This window comes from Rhinolophus ferrumequinum, chromosome 27, assembly GCF_004115265.2.
Source record: "Rhinolophus ferrumequinum isolate MPI-CBG mRhiFer1 chromosome 27, mRhiFer1_v1.p, whole genome shotgun sequence".
Lineage (NCBI taxonomy): Eukaryota > Metazoa > Chordata > Mammalia > Chiroptera > Rhinolophidae > Rhinolophus > Rhinolophus ferrumequinum.
In genome coordinates this window covers 22,869,241-22,892,230 of record NC_046310.1, presented here as the reverse complement: position 1 = coordinate 22,892,230, position 22,990 = coordinate 22,869,241, and positions in this window count along the sequence as shown.

Here is a 22,990-nt window from a genome sequence, read left to right as displayed (position 1 = left end):
TTCGGTTCGGTCTGGGAGGAGGTGGCTGGAAACGACGGTTTGGATCAGAACGGGGAGCGGCGCCTGCAGAGCAGCCTCTTTTCTCCAGTTCTAACAGCGCCATCAAGTGGCGCTGCGGGCAGGCGCGCGCCCGAGTCCGGAGCCGGAGCTGACCCCGCGGAGAGGAGCAAGAGCTGTGCAGAGGGCACCCTGCAACGGCCACCCCAGTCACGTAGCCAAACACCTTTCCCTAGAACGGTCTGCAAGGAGGTGGGGACAATATCCCCCGCAAGTATAATAAGTCATTCTAATGGCTACGGGAGATCAACTTGGCCCAGCCCCTGTAAATGTGCTTCCTTTAGCCTCTCTGTCCACACACGGGAGCGTCGCTGGGAGGCGTTAGGACAAAAGTCACAGTCCCACGAGGGGCACCGAAACACATTTTCAACTTGAGACATGGTCAGTGACCAGAGAAGGCCTGCCTGTGCCGTCCCACCCTCCTCTGCGTTCCAGGAGAGCTGAGCACACCGGAAGCCTGCCCAGAATCCCTCTGGCTCCATTTCTGGCATTCTGCGGAGTTAATCACATTCCTTGTTTTTTTTCTTTTTTCTTTTTAGCTCCGCAAATCAAAATCAATTCACCTTAGAAATAAGAAAGTGGTTTTCTTTCTAATGAGAGGAATTTAAAAGAAACAAAAGACTTTCCCAGCGGTTGTGTGTTTGGGTAACTGGGAGAGAGGAGGGGGTGGGGCAGGAAGAGTGAGAACCTTCCAGGAGGAGTCCGTGGCCCTGGGGCAGGTCCAAGCCCTGACACTAAGCGGCTGTGTACCTCTCAGGGGGTGACCTCACTCGCTGGCCTCATTTTTCTGTGCAAACAGGAGATAGACCCAGATCCATGGTTTCCTAAACTATGGTCCTCAGGCCCCGGGGGCACGGTGCCAGATTGGTGGGACTTTGGCCCCCATCCCCTTTACCTGAACAACTTTGCCTTTGTTCATCTGTCATAGTTGGCTTTTAGAAAAGATCTCATCTGAACAATGGGTTACACAGCATCATAGCCCTTTTGGGGGGGTCTGCCCAGGCCATGACTTTCAGAAGAGTCCACCACGCTGGCAGCACTGAGGCCCTAACACTGCATTTGGGCTTCGTGACCGCAGACCCACTGTTGGCACCAGAGATGGACATCTGCCCCAGGTGAACCAACCTGATTCTCCCTTCCCAGAATTTGAAATTATGTCAGATTGGGTCAAAGTCACTCTGTTAGAGCTGAGGTAGCCACTGGGACAGCAACGTGGATCACCAGATGGAGGAGCCCAGAGCTCTGGGCACCATGTTCTCCTACAGAAAATTTCGCCTGTTAAAAGCTTTAAAATCTCTTATGACAGCCGAGATATGGAAGCAACCGAAGTGTCCATCAATAGACAAGTGGACAAAGAAGTGATACGTATGTACAATGGAATATTAGCCACAAAAAAAGAATGAAACCTTAACATTTGAAACAACATTAATGGACCTAGAGGGTATTGTGCTAAGTGAGTAAGTCAGACAGAGAAAGACAAACACCATATGATTTCAGTTATATGTGGAATCTAAAAAACCAAAATAAACAAACAAAACAAAACAAAACAGAAATAGACTCATAGATATGAGAATAAACTGATGGTTGCCAGATGGGAGGGGGATTGGGAGATGGATGAAAAAGTGGAAGGTATTAAGAAATACAAATGGGTAGTTAGGGCATATAGTCAATAATACTATAATAACTATACGGGGTGTCAGGGATACTAGACTCATTGGGGTGATCACTTTGTAAGTTGTATATATGTCTAATCACTATGCTATACATCTGAAACTAATATAATATTGAATGTCAACTGTAACTGAAAAGACCTAAATTTTAATTTCAAAAATATTTTGTTGTTCATATCTACCTGGACTACACTTTTAAAAATTTATTTGTCCTGAAATCTTCCATCCAAGGACTTAAATATCTGTAAATGTGCTAGTTCATGCATTGATCCATTCATCTCTTTTCTTAGATGCTCTGACATATGCCAAAGAAATAAATGGAAAAACTCCCTTCGCTAAGGTCTTACAAGATGGAATTTGAAGAAATCATAATTTTAAATGCCTATTTCCTAAATTAGGTTTTCTATTTTTTAACGTTTCCTTCAAAAGCTGCTTTATTGGCTTAAGTGGCAAATTTATAAAGTTAACATGCCTTGATCTATTCAAAATTATTATTACATTATTAGCATAATGACAATTGCACATGTACAGTTAATATTGCACACATACTGTATCCAAGGGGTTCTTCTTAGATTTAAGATTAAAACCCATAATACCTTGAATAGTATGATCACAAACACCTACTATTTGAAAATAACAAATGTATATGCTTTACAACACCTCCCGTTCTTTCTTCATCCCAAAACTAAATTAGAGAACACACAACAGAGGAAAAAGTGACATACTCTCAACTTGAGAAAAAGCTTTCAGTGTACTTGAGTATTTATCAAACTCTGAGTCGTGACCCAAGAGTGGGCCCTGAAATTGATTTTGTGGATCAGGACCAGCATGTTCGAATTTCTTTGAAAAAATTAGAGTGTGTCACCTGCAGTAGAACGAAGTACTTTATATGAAACCTGACTTCGGTTACATAAATGTGTGTGTGCGGGTGAGGCTGTCAAACGCACGTCTCCCATGTGGGGCTCAGCCAGGCGTCTGTCACGGCTGCAGCCTCACCCTGCCACCCTCCCCTCCTGTCCACCACCCACCCCACACACGTGCACGGGACACATGCACTGGGGTACCTCCACATCATTCCACTGCCCCCCCGCCATCCCGGCAAACTCACAGGGCTTTTCAAGACTGACCCAGTCGTGACTTCCTGTCCTCAGGGAGCCACCCCTGTGATTGGCCAAGCCTGCCACATTTGATTCCCAGAGCACATCTGTTTGGCGTTTGGGTTTGGGTTTTGGGGGTAAGGGACAGGTGCCTGGTGGGATCTGCAGAGTCTAGGAAGCCAGGCTTGAAAGCCCTGATCACTCTGGTCGAGCTGCTATCGGGCCCAGATGACAGAGCTGCCCAGTGACTGTTATTCTCACACAGGATCCATGCACGTTCCTGGCCCTATTGTGGCGGTCTCTGACAGCTACATAGCAGAGAATCCAGTGGAAGTGGTGTTTTTGCTCACATAACACAAAATAACCATTTTACCTGTTTTTCTCTGATAGGACTGAAGGATGGGATTTTCTTGGCATAGAGCAGAGCAGGCTTGTTACTGGAATCATGGACCTGGGAGCTGGCTTCACCTGGCAGTCATCAAAAGGAGCCTCTCCGGGCCCAACCTAAGAAATAAGAATCTGCATTTTAACAAGACCTCAGAGATTCGTGCATCTGTTTAAAGACTGAAGAGCTCGAATTCAGAAATGCTGGCCCACTAACTGATACCGCTGCCGCAGTTTTCATTGGGCCGCAGTGACAATGTCCTTTCTCGGCAAGCACCACCGCTCACTCTGATTGTATTCCCTTTCCATTACTGTTTTGGCATAAAAATGTGCTTTGCTTTAGGAAGTGAGAGTGATTGTGATTGTGGATGGAGTTTTGTTTTGTGCCATGTCTTCAGTTGGCAAAATAAAACTTGGTTACCTGTGCCAGCCTTGCAATTTTTCCAGCCATGAACCCAAAAGCCTGGGAACAACTAGTAAAACTGAAGCCGGAAGTGTGTGTCACTGTTTTCTGTGTTGTCAGAATTGGAAAGGGGTGTTCCACGTTAAGGTATGGGTGCAGCGGTGTTTGCATAATCGTTCATAATTCTGGAAACTCCAAGGGGTGCCTACTCGGTAGGGAGCATTGTGTGTTGCTCAGAAATAGAGCCGGGAAGGTAGTGGGCCCTCTTGAAGGCGGAGTTCCAGAGCCCAGGCTTGCCTGCCCTCCAGCACACCCACCAACGAGCAGATTGCTGTAAGAGCACCATAAGCTTGCAAAAGTAGTACCTTTGGACCATAGCAAAGGGGACATAATGCAATCTCACGAAAATGGCCCTAGCACTTAGGCACTTAAGAACTTTGAGAAGACAGCCTTCCTGTCTGGAGCCCCAAACACATCCTGGCTTGTCTGCCCCAACAGCCTCTCCGAAAAACCAGAGGGCCTGTTAGGAGCAGGAACCCGGCAGGTGAGGAAATCACGCAGTGGGGTAAACAGAAGTGATTTGCCTGAATCACTGGAAGGCTGGCAGTGATTCCGTGGGATGGGGCCTGGCACAGTGAGAACGGTAGAAGGCCAGGCCGCGAGCAGTGTGGCCGCGTGGCCCTGCAGGGGAAGGACAGGCTCATCTCCCCTGCACGGACACCAGGCCTCCCGCTGCCAGTGTCCTGGGATTCTCAGCATTCCAAAACCCGGCAAACGACAAAGGCAGTGTTCATGGCATTTCAGAATAGACCTGGAAATTTTAAATGTCAAAATGAATGATAGGGAAAGACTTGTGGGGAAGCAAAGAGGCAGAAGCTGAGCTGGGAAAATGGAAAGGCATGGGGTGCCAGAGGGACCGCTGGTTCACACGTCCGTGGGGCGCAGAGTCTTTGAATAAAAAGGACACTCAGAAGCAGAAAAACATCTTGAGCTGTCACAAGAAGCAGTGATGTGGCAAAAATGTGAAGATTAATGTGGTCCCAGTGGGGAAAGCTGGGGCACGTGTTATTGATTTTATCGAGGAGCCACTGTCTGAGTGGGAAGCATCTGATCTGCACAGGGATGTCAGAGCAAGGCGTGCTGTTACCCCAGCTGACCCAGACCCAGGCTTTGTGTCTGAAGATACTCGCAGCAGCTCCGACTCGCCTAGCACGAGGCTCCGGGTCCCCGGAAGCTTCCATAATGAAGGTCAGATTTGTCACTCGATTGCCACTTTCCATGTGGGCCCTCGAGAGGAGGGGAGAGTGATTGTGAGAGTGATTGTGATTGTGGATGGAGTTTTGTTTTGTGCCATGTCTTCAGTTGGCAAAATCCAGCCTCCCAGAGCCTTTTACCATTCGTGGGATGACGTGTCCTGTACCTCGAGGCAGGAAACCAGGGCTGCAGGCGCTCCGCTCTGCCCTCTGCGGCTGGGGGTCAGGGACAGCCACCTCCCTGAGCTTAGTCTCCTCACCTGTAGATGACAGGTGTGGGCGGGAATGACGACATCCCCTTTGAATGGCAAGGTTCTCCGAGTCTCAGAAATAGGAATCCTCAAGTTTAACCTGAGTGGGAAGGCAGACCTTACGTTTTCACAATGGGTTCCAACTTCCAGAGTATTTTCAAAAATACCGTTTAAACCTCACAACAATCCTGCAAATTAAAAAGTTCCGTTTTATAGATGAAACAGAACCAAAGCCTTCAGAACTGGTCAGTGGTCCCTCGTGCCCGTAGAGAATGTCACCCAGGAAGGAGGCCATGGGCATGTCCCACGGTAGGTCTGTGAGGTGGCCCTGGCCAGGCTGGCAGCGTAGCAGTGGGTGTCTGGCCACTCTCCCCTGTTGGCATCACTCCCACACTTTTCTTGCTCAGCAATGCTCCCTGCAAAAGCCCCACTTTGCTCAAGCCGCCTGTAAGTGCTCCCCACTCTACTGCCCTGAAAGCCCCAGGAAGGAGGGACCTGGTCTGTCCTCTCAGTGGTTCCCCAGCACCTGACACATAGTGTCAATAAAGATCTGGAACTGACCATACCCTTTCCACCCATGTCAAGCCTGACCCTTCCCTCAGATCCCTTTCTTAGTTCCTGGTGTTCCCAGCTCATCCCCACCTTGGCCCCAGAGCTGGTGGCCAGCTTCACCCTTCTTGGCTCTGGGACTTCACCCCCCACCCCCACTGACCACCTAGCAGCCCAGGCCAGAGCCCAGGGGCCCACCTTGATGATTGTAGGGAGGAGGGCAGAGAATAGACCCTTGGGACTCCTTACCCTCTGTCATGTGACAAACACACAGCCAGGCTTCCAGGTCAAGAACGGGGACTAGAATGCCGCTACCTCACTCCCTGAAAAGGAGTTGCTGCTGAGACCAGGGCACAGGGCCCTGATGCCGTCATACTGTCTCGCCCACATTCACCACTCAGATAACCAGTGACCTCTGAGAATTCACCCCAAGGCCTCCACCCAACCACCCACCCCCATCTACCCAGCCTGTCAGTGGGAAAACATCTCAGCTTGGTTATCTGCCATTAAAAAAATAAACAGATTCTTTTTGAAAAAAATGCTCTTTTCCCAGCCATCCCCACCCCCCAGCCCCCAGAACACTGAGACCATGATCACTTCAAGGGGACCCAGGACAAGCTGTCACATTCTGTCCTGATCCCATAGCACCCCCTGCCTCCTGCAGGACCGGGAGCGTGGGGCGGGCTCCCTGTTGCCAGGCGTTCTGTTTGGATTCCTGTCTGAGGCCTCCCAAGTGACCCGTCACTTGCATCACCCACACTTGTGCTCAGCTCCCTCAAACAACGCCAGCTTTGGCCTCTCGGGGAAATCTGCCCACTGGTCCGATCCCTAAGGCCCCCTGATGGGGTGATCTGGGTGACCAGGGCGTCCCTCCCGCTTAGCTGAAGTCGCACTGGCGGTGGCGGTCACCAGGGTGTGTGCAGCTCCCGTTGGACCAGAAGCCAGCAGCACAAGCCAGTTGAATACTGTGCCTGGAACACAGCAAACCCTCCATTAAATAGGGGCCCACGCTGAAATCCCCCTTGTTCATGCCTTGGCTCCTTGTTCACGTTTCTGGCTTGGCCCTGTGCACACCTAACGATAATCGTCCGCTTTTATTCCTTGTCTCCGGCTGGACTGTGAGTTCCGTGAAGGGGAGAGAGTGCTTGCTGGGCAATCTTTGCATCTGCTGCAATGCCTTGTGCACAAACAAGCCCACAATAAATGTTTGTTGAGTGATTAAAAGAGTGAATGAAGCACATAAATATGGAGGTCAACTAACAGGTGCTTAGGGAATTAAATCGGTGGTAATGGGGTAATGAAGCCGGGAGGCTAAGACTTTGCAGTGCCTCAATTTGCCACTAGATGGCGCCCAAGCACACCAAGAAGATGCTTCTAAGAAAGGCAGGAGGTGTGTGTTTTTGGCAGAGGGATTTTGAAGATGGTAGCAATTGACTGAAAGTCAGCAAACTTGCACAAATGAGCCAGTCTCAGCGGGACACACTGTATTAATCAGGATTCTCCAGAGAAACAGAGCCAATAGGATATGTATAGAAAAAGATTTATTACAAAGAATGTATTGGCTCATGCAATTATGGAGGCTGGCAAGTTCAAAATCTGCAGTGTGGGCCAGCAGGCTGGAGACCCAGGAGAGCTGGTGGTGTAGATCAAGTCCAAAGGCCATCTGCTGGAAACCCCTTCTTGCTGAGGGAGTCAGGACTTTTTGTTCAGGTCAAGCACTCAACTGATTGGATGAGACCCACCCATTTTAGGGAAAGCAATCAGCCTTACTCAGAGTTCACCAATTTAAATGCTAATCTCATCCAAAATACCCTCCAGCTGACACATAAAATTAACCACCACACACACACACTTTGCCCTGTTGGTCCGGAGTAGCAATGATTTTGCATGGAGACCTGCTCTCTCTCTCACTCTCTTCCTCTCCTAAGAGCCCTGTAATGAGTGAAAAGTGAGAGAACAAAGACCTGTTTCCTGCCAAAGAAATCAAAGGTTACATTGATCAGTGTGTTCTTCTCACCTGCACCCTGGAGAAGGCAATGCAGGGAACAGACCCATTGTAGTGGTTATAAGCCACATTTCTGGAGGAACTACCCTTACCTGCCAGCGCTTCAATATACTGTTAGTCAATGTTTAACAGTTAGCTGAGAATCCCTAAAGGCATGTGAATTGACTGTAAATCATTTTATTGGAGATGAGTAAGTGGGAAGACAAAGGGAGAAATTTCACACCCTCAGCTGAAAATAGCTAAAATCAGAGCTAGAAAAGAGCTAGTAGCATATTCATTAATTGAATTATGTTTACATTTCCATTGTCAGCTGGAAATATTTGCTTGTTTACAGAAAGCCTCCTGAATTCCACGTAATTGTTCCAGTCGCTCTACTGGTCCTGGGTATAGACCCAGACCCGGTTGTTTCATAAATGACCATTTGCTAAGACAAGACACAAACTTGCTTTAGCTACCAAATTATTTTCCTTCACTATAAAACTGCAAACAGTACCACCATCCGTAAAATTACTCATTATTCTCCTGTGTTGGTGTTTTAAAGCAACTATTCTCAGGGAAAAAACCTTTAATCTGTGTTTATACATTGTCAGTTAGCATAATAAAAGGTCTTTGTTTAAAGCAAAATTAGTTCATTTGTAACAGACCCACACAAACTATTGGGGAAAGAAAACACATCTAATCATCTGAGATACACTCTATGGCAATCCAATTTATAAAATAAGGCTTCTAACTATGTAATATGAGTAGTGACCTTGTGGGGTTTCTGTCTTGGAAGAAAGACTTTGCAGCCTGTCCGTTGGTCCTGGGAGAGAAGGGAGGGACATAGCAGCTGAAAAGGGACATACAGTAGGCATGTCCTTCCACCACAACAGACAATCTAGGCATAGTCTTACTAGATCATACCCTGTCCCCAACAAACGGCAGAAATAATTAAGACCAATTCTGAGCAATGGTCCTCACGTTGTAGATGGAGGTGAGTGTTGCCCACTAATATACGTTCTGTGAAGTAAAAGGAATTCTCAATAGATTATAAAACAATACGACTCCAAGTTAAAATACTAAAACCCAGACTATAAGAATAACACAAAAGAGAGACTGAACAGATTACACAGGAAAGGCTTTAAATCATTCCCTTTCCACAGTCAAATTCTCCTATTTTGCATTTCCAGGAAGAAAAAAAAAACTGCTGTCAATGAAAAAGGTGCAAACAGGACAAATCCAGGAAAGAAACTATCCCAAGTAGGAGTAAAGCCAAAAGGGGTCCTTCTTTCCCCCACGACTCGGAACACCAGCCCCTCTGGCTGCATTGCAAACTCAAAGCCCAGGAGCCGGGGGAAAAGGGGTCAGCCAACAGCATTTTCTTTTCCCAAAGCCCCCCGTGGCGTCGTCAGTCTGGCTCCCCGCTCTCCGACGCCCTTCTGAGTGTCACAGCTGCTGCTGCCCTGGCTGGCTCCTGCGTCATCAAGCCCAGGAGGACTGGGAGATGGTCCAGCGCCCCACCCGCCCCAACAGATGTGCTTCCTCCGGTTGTCAGCACAGGAAAAAGAATTGAGTGTGAAACTCCCAGGATCTGTGACAAACTGTGGTCTGGGAAGAAAAGCTCTGAAAACCTTTCTGATGGAAAAGACACGGTGAAGTGGGTTGCAGTGAGGAGAATTCTGCTTTCCCACCGTGTAATGCACTTTCTGCAGTGACGGGGGAAGGCTGGCATCGCCATCGGATCCAGTGCCTCCATCCGTTTTCCAAGAGGAAGCCCAGCGGGCGTTTGGCTCTAAAGGAGAAACAGGACTGAACTCCAGGTCCTCCGCCCTTTGCTTCTGGCTGGTCCTCAATGGCAGTAGGTTTTTAGCGTTTGGCTTTAAGGTTAACCACCTCCCTCTAGGAATAGATGGTGAAATGTTTTCATGGCACCAGTCTGAGGCCCTGGAGATTCCCATTCAACAGACCATCTGATGGCTCTAGGTGAGACAGAACTCATCTCAGTGGCATGAGAAAAAGGTGAAGACTGCCCAAGAAAGACAAAAAATGAAATGGTGAGAAAGGTTGGAGATGAAGAGAGAAAACAGAGAAAGACGGCAAATGACACTGAGCCTTGGGATCTAGCAAAGTTTTATCAGCGTTATTAATCCTTCCTTACTGTTTAATCCTGATGAGTTAGCATTCTGTGAGCAAGACTTTCCCTTTTTCCTTGGCTGCCAGGAAGCTCAAAACTAAATTTTGGGTTCGGTTAGAGCAACTTTCCTTGACTAAGCTTTCTCTTCCCTGCATTATTGCAAATCCTTTCTGGAAGCAGCTAGGAAGACTGAGCATTTGTGATTTTCTATTCCCTCTCTTTTGTTAACTGGACACCAAGTTCCCTCTAGAAAACTATCCTCCCCTACGCCTAGCCCCTGTGCTTGGGGCAGAGGGTCCCACCTCCACCTTAGAGGTGAGGCATGTAACCTGGACACGAACCAATCAGTTGCTCTCTCTCACTTTTCATGGCGTTGGTTTTTAGGTGGGTATAAGCCAATGAGACGCAAAGGACATATTTCCAGGAATCACGAGAGAGAAGTTGTTCCCTCTAGACTTGAAGTTGGAAAGATACAAGTCTAAGGCCACTACAGCTGTAATGTGACCACGAGGGGGCATCAGCCTGAAAATTGAGCCAAATCTAAAGGGAGATTTGAAGGATGGAGAGAGACCAGTGGCATCTCATCACCGAACCCCAGGTCCAGTCGTCCCTGAAGCCGCCCTGCCTGTGAAGCAGCAGACGCACCTCCCCCACCCGCCCCCTTTTACGTCAATTCGATCTGCATTTGCTATTAAGTCACAGCAGAACGTGTCCCAACTGACACAGTAGGTATAGACAAACAGCCGTACTTTGCTTTCTCTTGTTGTGAGAATAATAGGTGGCAGTGGCAGAAATCTTGAAAAATACGGTAAAGTATAATTAAGAAAAAAACATCACCCCGAATCCCATAACCTAGAGATAATAACAAAATGGACTTATTGTTCCCCAAATTTACTTTGAAGACAGGGAAAAAAACCACTGTCATGAGCACCTTTGAATATGTCAGTGAGTTGTCCCATTGAAGCCACACCGAGGGAGTTTTAGTTTCCTTCTGCTTAGCTTTGGAGGGTGGTTCCGGCAGGCTTTTGACTTAGACTGGGGGATTTTATTCCCCCTTCCAAGTTCAAACGCCATAAATCTGTACTACTGGAAACCAGAGGCATGGTGCTGGGGCCCTCCCCCCTCAGGGCTTGACCCAGTACCACACGCCTTTTGCTGGAACAGCTGAGCTGGTTGAGGGAGCTGCCTGTCCCCTAAGAGCAGCTGGCCTTCAGGTCCACCCTCCATCTTTCCGAAGCCGCCAAACCAGCTGCCTGGCAGCAGCCCTGGACCTGCCAAGCCATGCAACGCTTCTCTGCAGGGGTCTGGGAGGTCAGCTGAGGCCACCAGCCTGCGGCCCTGGTCATCTGGCTGGGTGGACAGCCAAAGCAGGGCAATTCGCTTTGAATCATCAGCACTGTAAAAATTTTGCTACACTTAGTTTTCCACAAAAGCTCATAGCATGTTTTCTGTTACTTTTCTACGATTAAAGTTCTCAAACATACAGAAAAAGTAGAAAGAATAGTACAGCAAACACCTACATGTACGTTGCTTCAGTTTCACAATTGTTAACACTTTGCTTCGCCCCATGTATTCCTTTTCTTGCTGAAGTGTTTTAAAGTAAATTATAGACATCACTCTGTTTCACCCCTAAAAATTAAATGTCATATATATGTATATTTTTATACATAAAATGGTTACTGTAATACATACTTGCAATTATTATTATAACAGCTAATACAATTAGTATAATTTTCAACATTGTCTAACGTCTAATTCATATTCAAATTTCCCCATATATTACAAAAATGTCTTTTAAAGCTGTTTTGTTCAATCAAGAGCCAGACAATGCATTTGGTGTTAAAGCTCCTAAATTTCTTGTGACTCAACACAGCCCCCTCCCCCTTTATAAGATACTGGCTACTCGAAGGGACCTGGTCCAGCACAATATCCACCTTCAGGATACGTCTTTTCGCTCCTTCACAATACAATGTTTTTCTTTTAATTTCCTATGCAAATTAGATACCTAAGAAGGACAAAAATAATAGCTACCATTTATCCATTTATCAAGTACCTGCTATTCACCAATTGCTTCATTCATTCATTCATTTCTACTATTTATTGAGCACCAATTAGGACCCAGGTCAAAGCCCTGGGGATACAACAATGAATAAACTTGGGATGGGGGGACCCAGCCCTCAGGGAGCTTATATTTTTGTGGAGGAGACAGGCATTACATAAATAAGAACAAAATATATAGTGTGGGCTCTGGAGGAAACTAAAGTGGGGTGGGATCAGAGTGACAGTGGACGTGGTGGGAAATGGCTACATCATGGGGGAAAACTGACAGGGTTTCCTGGGGACTGGATGTGAATGTGAGAGGAAAACAGGGGTCAGGATGACCCCAAGATCTTTAGCCTGAGCATCCGGAAGGCAGAACGAGACATTAACTAGGATGGAGACGAGCCAAGAGAGAGCAGGTCTGAGGAGAAGATGAAAAGTTCAGTTTGGACACATTAGGTGTGACAGGTCCCAAGGTGTGCACAGAGAGACATCCAGTAGGAAACTGGATTCCTGGAGCTGGAGTTCAGGGGTGAAGTCCAGGCTGCAGACACTGCTCCGGAGTCCTCAGAATATCGACAGAATTTTCAGCCTTGAAACTGGATACGCTCAGTAAGGAGAGAACAGAGCTGGAAAAGATTTCCAAGGACTGAGTGCGGGAAATGGGGAGATAGCAGCCGGTGGAACAGGGCTGGAGAGTGTAGTATCCGAAGCCCAGAGGACAAAAGGCTTCCAGGAGAAGGGAACACTCGTGTCCAGGGCTGCTGACAGGCCACAGACCATGAGACTGACACCGACCTCAGAATTCAGCACCGAGGTCACCGATTTCCTTGGTAAACAGCAGCCTTGGTGAATGGCTAGGGCGAAAGTCTGAAGGTGGGTCTCGAGAGAACTGGGCAGGCAGAGAGCATGCCCAGACCTTGAGAGATGCTTTGCTATAACATAAAAGTGCAGAGAGAGGAGAGGGCCTAGCTGCAGGGGGAGCAGAGGGGTCAAGAGGTGTTTTTAAGGGGAGAAATTACACCGTGTCTTGAGTGCCCGTGGAACTATCTAGTAGAGAGGGGGAAACTGATGACGCGGAAGAGAGGGAGATGCTGGAGCACGTCCTGGGTGGTCAAAAGGGGACGGAGCAAGGAGTGGTTGGACCGATGGAGTGTGGACAGTTCACCCAGTAACGGAAAAGGCGCGGATGAGGGTACAGACACGCGGGCGGCCTGCGAGTTAAGTTCCCTAGTGACAGATCAGGGACACAAGCCACATCTCTGGTCCCAGAAACTATATTTGTTCCCCCACACCATGGCTGCCCCCTTGATCTCTGCACAGTGATTATACAGACTTGGGACGTTAGGATAAAGACATGACAGAATGTAATTCAGAAACAATAGTTGGAAAGACTGCTGACTTGCCAAAGAACAGGCATACACTCGGAACACGTTCCCGTATAAAATTCTAATTTATGGGGACCTGAAACAAGACTTGACAAAATGTTGTCCTGCTGCATTTTCCAGGATGAACTTGTCTTTTCCCAAAGAAATAAATGTTCTAGCATTTTCATCTTGAGATTAGAATCACATTTCAGTCCCTGGGGACGTCGAGTCTTTAATCCCGGAGTCTCCGTGGTTCGCTCCAGGTCCCCAGTGCCTGGCAGGTGGCAGCGCCACCAACGCCCGCAGGAGCACCCCGCGCAGGGTCGGGAGCTCGGGCCGCCGCCACTAGATGGCGCCAGTGCTCCCTTTCGCTCCGCTTCAAACCTGGTGGGGCTGTCGTCGTCGTCATCTCCAGCCTTCTGTCGCGTGTCCAACGCCCCCGCCCACACTCGGAACGAGAAGCGACACAGCTGATCACAAGCAGCTACCAGGATGGCAACTTCGCCAATGGCTGTGCAGAACTTGATGGGATGTCGGGAGAAAGTAAATGTTTTTGTAAAAATACTACTGACACATACTTTGCTCGTATTTGCTTCTCAAAAGCCAGGTTCAGTGTCCAACAAGGCAGTTGCCTTGAGCCCTATGCAGTGACAACCGAGATTCCATGTGGTCCACCTGGTAGGTGAAAATCATTTCACTGAAGCAAACAGATACACACAGCTCACCTGTTATTGCTCGTTTCATGGTGACACGGCACAAAACACCAGCTTACCTTGGACTGAAATGCGAGGCTGTGGCTGACAAACCCCTCCTTGAAAAACTTGTGTGCCTGGGGATAGCAAGTCAGTGCCCTAGCTCCATGTATGAATACTATAATCAAACCAACCCGGACCCCTTTGCAAGTTGGTTAGGGAGATGCTTTTCCTCGACTTGAGGGCTATTCCTTTCCCTGTATGCTAGCTGTGAAATGCTTTTCAGCATGGAATGAACTAAAAATTTTAAATGGTAAACTTTTTGAAACAGGTCAGAGTAAATATGACTTACAATGGGTGTCTCCAGGCACCAGATGCTCTAGGGTTGATGTGTGCGAGGCTGGCTTAGACGCTTCCTGCAATCACCTTTACCACATAATCTAAAGTCACTCCAACAAAGTTAATTTTCTTGGCTTTGGGAGAGGCCAGCTGTGGTAAAAGAGTGAATGAACTATAAAGTCTGACAATTAAGTTCGTGAACTCATCAGAAAAAGCGCTACATACCTCACTGCTGAATATCACCACGGTCACCTTCCAAGTACTCCACTTGGGAAGATATGCACTGACGCCAGCACCTAGTCCACCCTTCAAAGCAAGTTTAGAATTCTTTTTCTGGAATGGCCATCAGAGCTGTCGTCGTATTACCCTTGATGTCCTGAATGCCATCAAAATGTCCTCCTTTCAATATTTCCTTTATCTTCGGGTAATTAGTCATTGGGGGGAAGATAAGGTGAGTAAGGAGGGTGTTCAAATAGTTATTTACTGGTTAAAAACTCCTTCACAGACAGTGCCGTGTGAGCTGGTGCACTGTCGTGATGCAGGAGCCATGAATTGTTGGCGAGAAGTTCAGGTTGTCTAACTTTTTCACGCTGCCTTTTCAGCACTTCCAAATAGTCAACTTGGTTAACTGTGTGCCCAGTTGGTACAAATTCATAATGAATAATCAAAAAAGGTCAGCAACATTATTGCAACAAGTTCGTGAACTTAACTGTCAGACCTCGTTTAAATGAGACGGGTTTCATGTTGGCAAGTACTGGGAACTATGTCTTTTTTTTTTTTTTGAGATGGGGCAGCTTCTGACAGATTTTATTAGTAAGAGCCTTCCCTGACAGACTCCACAACATTTGTGTGTGTGTGGAACCTTTTTAATGAATTCACTTAGTTATTATTGAGGTGCCCATCCTATGCCAGAGACCGCTCTAGGCATTACGGACGCATACAGCAGCGAAAAATAGTAAAAAAGCACTGTCATCCTCGAGCTTACTTCCAACTGGAGGAAACCACCAGTAAGTTTTTAAAACATGCATCCTTTTAAGATGAGGATATTTATCAACTTACTATTCTCAAAGCACTGTGACCTGTGGTGAGATGGCTCGGGTACAAACCGGGAAGATGAGCCTGAAGACATTTAATCACTAATTCTGTGAATCAGAACAAGTCACCTGACAGCTCCATGACTCACTATCCTCTGTTAATATTCTACCTTTCTCCTGGCTTCAGAACTCAATCATAAAACATCATACACAAATGCAGGTTTGTTTTTGGTACGCTTTATTTAAAGAGAGCCTGAGTTAAAATAAGGGAACACTGGATTACTGATGATTCTTAAAATCAGTGTCAAAAGACTTTCAACATTAGGCTAGCACTCTAACAACAGATGCTTTCAGTTATTTCTCTGAAGCAAAATCTTAGGAATTCAGAATATTTTAAATTTCTTAAAGGATCACTTGAGGAATGCTGTCGGCGCTGAAAAGGAATCGGTGAGTTCTCAGTGTCCTCCTAGCACACAACCTCCCTTGGAGAGTAGCTTAGGCAGGTCTTTCCGCATGAAAGGACTGGCTTGCCCAAGCATGTGGAACGAAGGCCAGCCCTGCGAGCCCACGCAGCACCGATGTGACCAAGCTCAAGGCTGCGTGGATGAGGTGACACAAGGTCAATGAGGTCAATGGCCTCTGAGGTGTCTTTGTGTGTGACTTTGTCCAATAGAGGGACACTCTCAGGAGGTATGATGAATGTAAGAAACAGGACACTAGACGTATCCTGAAGGAAGGTGTGCTGTCCAGGCAGCTGGAGGCCTATAGCAGCATCCCAGGCAAGGAGTCAGTGGGATGACTTTAGTTTCCAACCTCCCCACGTCCCCCACCCCTCCACTTCCCATGCACTGCCCTCAGCTAACCCCAACACCTAGATGCTTCACATGGAATACTTTTTCCTTTTTCATAGGAAACAGGTGGAATTAATACTATTTTTCGTAAGAAAGGACAAGATCTGTAAGCCCTTTTGCAAAAGTTATATGCAGCAAAAGAAAGAACATGTAAATTCTGCAAATTTCCCACTGCAAGTCCCTCTTTATTTTCAAAGCATGATGGCCGGCCACTTTGTTTCTATTGGAGAATCAAGAGCAACATACCTTCTTACTGGCCCAAATGAAATGAGACTATGGGCCCAAAATTTCTCCACGAGAAATTGTCATATGAAAGTTTGGTGTGAGCCTCTACTCTCAAAGTTAAGGAATCTTATGGCTCAAGAGTATTTAGGAAGAAATCCCAAGTTTAGCAGAAATGAAAACATTAACAGAAACATCTGAATGTTGCTCGGTGTTTTTGATAAAAAAATAAAGGGGTAGTAAAAACCTTTTGGCTGACTTCTCATCCCACCTTGAAACTTCTCTTCGTAATTAAATCTATCAGTGTAGGGCCGAGCCCAGAAAGCAAAGTCATCTCTAATTTTGTCAGGTTCCAGAATATTTTAATTCAGGTCAAATTAACCAGACTCCCCATCCTCCCTGAATTCAGTTCAATTGATATTTACTATCTGCCTACTGACATGCCAGAATAGGTACTCAGAATCGAAAGAGTAAGATCCAGCTCTGCATCAAGAAACTCCTAGTTTAGCAGGAAAGCATGTACACAAATGATTACATTGTAATTTTACTTTTCTCCATTTTACTGATGAGGACCCAAGGCTCAGGAAGTACCGTGTTTCCCCCAAAAATAAGACCGGTTCTTATATTAATTTTTGCTCCAAAAGACGCATTAGAGCTGATTGTCCGGCTAGATCTTACTTTGGGGGAAACATGGTATTTCTGAAAAATCAAGTGGCCAAGTAACTAATTACCTGACAGAGCCAGAATTCAAACCACTGTATCTATTGAGACTACTGTCACTCCAATATTCTAATTGTAGTATCGTTGAAATTGAACTTGTTGAACGTCTAATGTAATACCTGGGGAGTTAAAGAAAATTTGGAAAGTTTTTTTGTCATCAAACATTTATTGAGGACATGATCATTTCAGCTAGCCTTTCTCGGCATGTAAAACTTAAAAGTAAGTCATCTGTGAAAGGTGATTAAATTTCAAGTCTTCAAAGGTCTGTATGAAGTACTACCTGGACTACTGTATAACGTCCATCTCAGTCAAGGGAAAGGTAAAATACAAAATACAATCCTGTGCTTTCAGAGGGGTTGGGGAAACGCGGAGTACAAACTGGCCCCAAGAACAGCAGCCTTAAATATAACTACACATATGTCACCCCCACATTTGACAAGCTTTCAAGAAAAGGATGAATAGTTGACTAAGTTGTTTTCTAAAAACCTTATAAATGCTACTTCAGTGACTGCCAGATTAGCTTTTTAAAATTTATTTTTGCCAATTTGCTAAGCTAGGTGTCAAGAAGTACATGAGAAAACCTAAAGACAGGTTCCCTTCTATTCTCAAACTATTATTTCTAATAATCCAGTGACATAGCTTTAAAAACAGATCTTACCACCACTCACAATCATACACTTTTACTTCTACTTTTACATTAACTTCATTGCAAAAATTTCCCAGCCTACTTCTGCCCATTTGGACTTCCATTCATCCACTAAGCATTTATCTATGTGTATGCTGGAAACCCAGTGATCCAGACACCATGGGAGAGAGTGACCTATGGGAGAGAGGGGCAGGTTACCAAATTACGGCAGGTCTTAGTAAGTGCCGTGGTAAGAACATTCCAGGTCTCTATGGGATCTCCTGCAAGAGGCACCTCAACCTCACCCTGTAACTAGGAAGGCATCTCTCTCTCATCCTGATGGTAAAATCAATGAGGGCATTGGACTCAAATGTCTGTTTATCCAGAGGTCCTGAGCACAAGGCAAGAGATGAGAGCGGGAGAGGAAGGCACTCACCGGGCAAGTTGGCTCCTTATGAGTGCTTCCGCGCGTGTGGGAGGGGAAATCCCACTGAGACTGCTGGATGGTAATCGCTTTCCTTCTCACATGAACCAGTACCTCCTGCGTCCCACAGTGTGCTGCTTCCTGGCACAAGTCGTTGTCTTGATCTGGTCAAGCACTTAAGACGGGTACCTGGGACTGTCATGTCCTTTGGTGCCTGCCAGGGGCGAGGAACCATCCACTTCATCTTACGGCTACCCCAGACACGCCTCGGCGCTAAGTCCCCCTAAAGAAACTCCTGCCAGGCCTCGTTCTTTGGCCTTTCCCTGCCCTCTGCTTAGGGAGGTCGATTTCCAGTCTCGGAGTTTTCCCCTGGGTCTGCGTGTACTAACAGAGGACATCTGAGGAGTGAGGTTGGAGAGTTAATTAGGTCAGAAATACAAGGGACTCCATGCCACACGAGGGAGGGACATGACATTTCATTCAGAACAATTCCTCAAGCAGCAAGTGGACCAGAGGGGCTGAGGCTGTGCAGTAACTATAGACAATGGCCTGAGAGTGACAGGCCAGCCAAGTGGAATGGTCTAGACTGGGAGGGACATCGGTCCCTGATGAAGTGTGGTGAGTAGGTCACACAGTCAAGCAGCACAGCTAGCTCAGGAGTGGGCTCCGGGGATTAAATTCAATTCCATACATGTCATCTGAAATGCCTGTGGACACACCCACCTGGGCTCGTGAGGGGTCAGCAGGTACAGGTGCCAATGAAGCCAGAGAGAATGAAATCACCCAGGAAGAGAGACGAGGGAGAATTTCTAGGGCAAAGGGGACTGAGGCGCAAGTTCTAGCAGGGGTCCTCCCTGCCCGGAGGCCCACCTCCCATGGCCTAGGCTCCTGCCCTACGTCATCCCAGACTTCCAAGTCACCTGCTCTCCAAGCCGGCCTGCCTAACACTCAGGCTCTGCTTATTTGGTCCAGACTGTGACAGGAGCTGAGGAAGTCACAACATACACTCCTGAAGCATTAACTTTATTTCAGTAACTTGGGAGGTGGCAGATATTTTTATGACAGACACTGAACAATTACAAAGCAGAACAAAAAACGCGTTTTATAAAAAGATATGACAAGCTTTCAATGTTTTGTGGTTTCAACTCGTCCTCAGGCTCTGTATTCTCACAAGAACTAAGCATCCATTTTATGTGCAATGTGAATTACACAGTATCCATTTTGTTTTGTTTGCTCATTGTCATCTTTGGTGAAAAGTACCCCCATTCTGTTTAAAAAAAAAAAAAGTCCTCCAACTTCTTTATCCTCTCAAATAGGTAGCCAAGTATAGGACAAGTCACCCTCCCTAATACAAATCCTGAATCTTATAGTCAATTCATCTTTGACAAAAGAGCCAAGGATTTACAATGGAGAAAGGAGTCTCTGCAATAAATGGTGCTGGGAAAATTGGATAACCACACAAAAAAGAATGAAATTGGGCTTTTACCTGATGCCATATATAAAAATCAACTCAAAATGGATTAAGGACATAAACATAAGCCCTGAAACCGTAAAACTCCTAGAAGAAAGCACAGCGGGGGAAACTCAAATTTTGACATTGGTCTTGGCAATAATTTTTTGAACCTGACACCAAAGCACAAGCAACAAAAGCAAAAACACACAAGTGGGACTAAATCAAACTAAAAGCGTCTGCACAGTAAAGGAAACCAACAAAATGAAAAGGCACTTATGGAATGGGAGAAAATATTTGCAAACAATGTATCTGATAAGGGGTTGATATCCAAAAAATATAAGGAACTCGTACAATTCAACAGCAAAAAAATAACCTAATTTTAAAATTAAAATGAGCAAATGATCTGCAGAGACATTTTTTTCAAAGACATACAAATGGCCAACAAGCAGATAAAAAAGTGCTCAACATCACTCATCATCAGAGAAATGCGAATCAAAACCATAAGATGTCACCTCACACCTGTCAAAATGGTTACCGTCAGTATATCAACAAATGTTGGTGAGGATGTGGAGAAAAGGAAACCCTGGTGCCCTGTTGGTGGGAATGTAGTTTGGCACAGCCACTATAGAAAACAGTATGGAGGTTCCTCAAAAAATTAAAAATAGAACTACCATAGTACCCAGCAATCCCACTTTGGGGTGTATGTCTGAAGGAAATGAAATCACTATCTCAGAGATATCTGCACTCTTGTGTTCATTGCAGCATTATTTACAAAGCCAAGATATGGGAACAAGCTAAGTATCTGTCTATGGATGAATGCATAAATAAAATGTGATGCACACACAATGGAATATTCAACCTTTAAAAAGGAAATTCTGCCATATTCGACATGAATGAACCTGGAGGATATGCAAAGTGAAATAAGCCAAACACAGAAAGACAAATACTACATGACCTCACTTACATGTGGTATCTAAAAGAATCGAACTCATAGAAACAAAAGAATGGTGGTTACCAAAAGCTGGAAGTGGAGGGAATGAGACATTGGTCAAAGGATGCAAACTTTCAGTTGGAAATTACATTTATCTAATGAACAGCACGGTGGCTACACCATGTTTCCCCAAAAATAAGACCTAGCCAATCAGCTCTAATGCGTCTTTTGGAGCAAAAATTAATATAAGACCGGGAGTTAATATATTCTCTACACTTGAAAGTTGCAGACTAGATCCTAAGTATTCTCATCACACAGACACAAAGGTAACTGAGGTGATGGATATGTTAACTAGCTTGGTTGTGGTAATCATTTCACAATGTAAATCTTAAATATATACAATTTTTACTTGTAAATCATAGCCCAATAAAACTGGGGGGGGAGAATCCTGAATCTTCCATTTACCATGCAACATTGGGCAGGTTTTTAAAGAGAAACGATTACCTTATGAGTGTAATACATTGAAAAATGAGCACATACATTCTAAAACTCAGGAAGTGTCACAATCATCATTTACGTGGGCCTGGAGCTGCCAGCGCCCAGAGCTTCAGCCTCTTCAAGTCTGGTATTAAAAATGAAGTGAGAAGCAGAGCTGGAGGGGCCTAGCCTGGTTTGGAGACTCTCATTCTAATCTTGAAGGATAGGTATAATTTCCTGAGGAGTTGACAAATACCACCATTTCTTAAGCTCATTCAAATTGGGTTTCGGTACTTGCTACAGGAGTCCTACTTAATTCTGGGAACTGCAATGGAAGCTTTTGAAAGCCACTGCAGGGCTATCAGTAATGGGATATCGAAATAATCACAGGACCACAAAGCTGTCCTCTTCAAATGGTAAGTAGGTATGTGAACACTGTCCAGAGGTCACTCAATCAGCATGTTCAACCTCTCGGGGCTATTGTTATGTGTCACTCTGGGTAAAGTGAAACAGGTTCTGGTGTTAGACCTTCGAAGACGCCCCTCTACCAAGGAACAAAGGCCAGCTGAATGCAGTTTCTACTTCCATATGCAACAGAAAATCAGGGCTACACGGATTTCAAGATCCCAGTGAAGTTCCAGTGGGATCCAGCTGTGTCCCTGAACGTGCAGGCCACATGCCAGCACGTGACACATGAAGACCGTGCACACCAGGCACCTCTGCCTTTCCAATCAAGGTCCAGCTTAACCACAGCCTCTTCCCTGCTATTCTCCTCCCACTCTTGACACCCAGCTTGTCAGTATTACATCAAAGTACCTGACTCACTTATCAGCATCAGCAGAAATCACACAGGATTTATTACCTGCACAATGCCTCCTAGACTGCTTCCAGAATACAGGTGGAGCCTTTAAAAGGTGAAAATAATTTTTGTTACATAATATATATAATATTCTAGAAACCTTGTACCTAAAAAGGGGAAAAAATACATCTTATTCACCCAAAGCAAATATGTGGAGTAAAAATTTTGAAATGCGCCACTAAAATGCTTACGGAATGTAATTTCTGCTTAGTTGACCTGTCTGGTTGATGTGCTAGCTTCTGAGACACTTTCCTCAGCTGTTTTTAAATGGCCTGGACTATCTTGAACATAAACTTTATGCTTCAGGTCATGGTCAATGTAGCAATTGTAATTTTAATCACATTTAATCCCATTTTTAGAGTGCTAAAGCACACCATGTGTGATCTTTACATGGCTGCTCTTCTCTAATAAGAATTTCCTAGTCATGTTCTTCACGTCACCATTGGGCATCATTGTCTGTGGCACATTCTTAGCACGACCCCAGAGTGGCAACAGCACAAAACCAGTTTGAAAAGCAGAATAACCCATGTTCCTGGCCCAGGTCTGGTGCTCAGCAACCTGCTTTAGCAAGCCTTCCAGGTGGTTCTGAGCACGCTGAGGTTGGGAAGCCACCACTACACAGAATCCTCTGACAGTAAAGCACGGGCTCTTAACATGGGGTCTGCGAGCCCCCTGAAGCCAAAGGCAAATGTGCATATTCCTGGGGAGAAGCTGCCCAGCTGTCAACACTCTCAAAGGGACGTGAACCTAGAAACGGTTAGGTACCACTATGAGCCACCAAATTCAGAACTCACTTCTGCAAGTATACACCAAGCCGAAATTTTCTCCAAGCCCTTTAATATTCACTTAAATAGTTGAGGCACAAGCAATAAAACTGCATATTTTTGTTACAAGAAAAGTTTTGTGTGATATCTGCATTATATACCAACGATCTCAAAATCTCTACTGCAACAACATTTCATTAACACACTGGTCCAAAGGTTGATTTAACAGGGTCAGAAAGGCAAGCAGGTGGATGGTAAAAACATGACACTTACTGAGGGATAAAAGGACTCAAACATTTACCGACTGCCTACTCTGCACACTGGACTAGGTTTTACGTATGTTAAATGTGAAGAGAATTATCTGTTAAGAGAACAGCACTGCTACCACCAGGCAAGCCTGTTTTAAAGGC